Here is a 2930-nt window from a genome sequence, read left to right on the forward strand (position 1 = left end):
AGGTGTCCTGGGCATGGCCCCTCCGCAGGCCTGATGCCACAGGTGTGGGCATGGAGTGGAGGAACAGATGAGGGACTTTGTAAGGATCACAGGGCTCAGGCCAGGGGCTGCTGCTCTCTTCCTTTTCCTAGGCAGCAGCAGGATGGCTGTAACCCCTCTGCCCGCCCCACACAGTGGGAATTACAGGGCCCTGGCCCCCAACCTCCCAGAGAAGAGAACTTGTCCTTCAAGTAGGCAGCCATGCATAACTGACATGGGTCAAGTTCAGAACCAGGGCTGCTGGCGTGGGTGGAGGGAGGTGCCTGTGGCCCAGCCCTGCTACGACCGCCCATCTGGGTCAGTGGGCAGTGCTGCACCACCTGCTCCCCGGCGGGATGGGGGTGAGGTAGACTGGGAGGACGGGGGCTGCAGGCCTCAGCCTCTCCTCCGTACCACCACTTCGTATGGTTCCTCTGTGCACATTCTCTGAGGTGATGGGTGCCCCTTGCTCCTTGTGGGCTCAGCCCCGTCTCCACCCCCGACCAGGGCTCTGGCAGGGTCCACCCCTCTGCCCCCCACCCTCCACTTCCAGCGCTTGCACAGCCCCTTCCAGGCACCTTCAGCAACAAAGAAGCCCTGTCTCCCCTCCCCCCACCTACAGCTTCTCCCAGAGACACAGGAGGGACAGCAGCTGGCTTTGGGGTGCACGTGGTCTCCCTGGGAGAAGGGCCTCTGGGACTGGGGAAAAGGCAGATGGCTTCACTGCCCTGGTCCAGCCTGGGATCATCTGTCCCCTCCAGGCTGAGTGTAAGCCGCCACAGGTCGTGTGTTGCACATTTATTGAACTCCTGTTAAATCTCAAGGGGCTCCAAACTCAGTGCAGAAGGGAGACAGCAAGGAAAGGGGCCTGGCAGGCGGTCCACCCCTGTCCTTGGCCAGGCCCTGTGGTGGTGGTGGGGCGAACGCCGGAAAGCCACATGGGGGGAAGGGGAGGGCAGTGCAGGGACAGCAAAGAGTCCGTGGCCCGCCACTCAGGCCTTCTAGGGGTTGGCAAAGAAACAATTTAAGGAGGGAGCCCCTGAGGCCCACTGGGGTCCAGAGGTGGGAGTTGTCCCTCGTCGGTGACCTCCAAGGCAGGGGTCCTTGGCTCCCATCGGCGCCGAGCGCGCCAGCACAGGAAGGCGGTGGCCAGCAGCCCGAGGCCGGCGCCTAGTGCCACCAGCGCCGCGCCCTGGGCCAGGTCCAGGCGGGGTCCGCGCAGTGAGAAGGTGATGGCTGTAGCGGCGGTGCCGGCCAGCAGGGCCACGGCTCCAAACGGCAGGATACAGCGTGCCCACGAGCCCCCTGCACCACCGGTGGCCACGAGCAGTGCGTGCAGGACGCTGGGCAGCGCGGGGCCCGGTGGGATGGGCACAGGGGCGTCAGTGAGCGCCACGGGCAGGGGCTCAGACGCGCTCATGCCGCCGACGCAGGGCTGTGCACTCGGGGTGGTGTGAGCGCCCGCGCAGCCCCTGCTCCTGTCCCTGCATGCCACGTCACAGCGGATTGGCCGGGGATGCAGTGACGCCGCCCGGAATGCCAGAGTGGGGGTGGGGGTTTTGCCTCCTTCTGATTTGACCCTGATGCGGTGGGTGGGCTTTACCCCAAGCCTGGGTCTCCCCACCCTGCTCAGTGCGCCCTGGGTTGGGGTCTACTCAGACACCCCCAGTGCCATCCAGCATACCTCCTGTCCAAGAAACTCAATGTGGCCACAAGGGGTCCCCAGGACACCAGTGCCCCCTGCTTGGCCCTGGGATAGGAAGGTCATTGAGTCAGCCACTGCTGGGCACCCCTGGGACTGGCGGGGATGGAGGTGGAGGACAGTGAGCCGAGTGGGCCAGCAAGGGACCCAGCAACACAGGGCAATACTGCTGTGGGCAGTGACAGGGCTGGGGATGGGAGGTGGTGGCTCCCAGCAGCAGCTCTGCAGAAGCGCAAAGTGGGCACAAGCTCTGAGGCAGTGATGGGGTGGCCAGCAGGGGTTTCAGCCTCCAAGGGTTGGGTAGTCTGGAGGTCAGCTGGCCCCTCCCCAGGAGTTCCCACCTTGGTCAGCCCCTGGGAGGGAATCCTTGACTGTGAAGTGCAGCTTTGCTTTTTTGTTTCCTACCTTGGTTACCAGCAGTGGGACAGCCCAACTCCAGGCCGGAGTGGTCCTGGCCTGCTGGACTGGGGTCCAAGCATGTACGGCCCCGAGGCTGGGGGTCGGGAAGCCACCTGGAGGCTGCGCCATTGGCACCTTGTTTACCCCTATACCTGCAACAGTATGTCTGGCCTGGGGAGAACAGCCTTCTACCCTATAGCTTTTGATCTGCCTCCTGTCTTGCTATGCTCCCAGAGGGGGCCTCGCTGCCCAGGGCTCAGGGGACGCCTCCTTTGCCTGCCCCCTTCAGGGGCTGGGGTCCTCCAGGCAGAAGTGGTGTTATCCCATTGCAGTGGCCTTTTCCCTAGTTCAGTGTGTTAAAGCTCCAAGCTGTTCATACAAGACAGCCCGTGCCTCAGCTCTGAGGAATGTACTCGGTATACAGCAGATGCTCAGTAAACTCACTGCTTCCTGAGCAGCAACCATGGGCTCCCACCCCGATTAATGGCCACATGCTTCCCCCAGCACCCCTGAACCCTTCCTAGGGCCCAGCTGCTTTAGCCCCATCATCTCACTACCTTTTGCCCCAGCCCCACGAGGAAATGACATGGGGACAAGGAAATTGAGGCTCCAAGTCCCCCAGGATCTCACTCAGTCCCAGCCCAGGAAACGAGGCTGGGGTGGAAGCTCAGGTTTGTGACGTGGGAGGCCAGCTGTGACCCACACTCTCTTGCCTTCCCTGGGGAATGCTGGGGGGGGGGGTGATGGTGGGGCGGGCTGGGAGGCAGGAAGGCTTTTGCTGGGCAAAGGGTGAAGGGCTTTCCCCTGGTGG

The sequence above is a fragment of the Tamandua tetradactyla genome, chromosome 23 (genome assembly GCF_023851605.1).
Source record: "Tamandua tetradactyla isolate mTamTet1 chromosome 23, mTamTet1.pri, whole genome shotgun sequence".
Taxonomy (NCBI): Eukaryota; Metazoa; Chordata; class Mammalia; order Pilosa; family Myrmecophagidae; genus Tamandua; species Tamandua tetradactyla.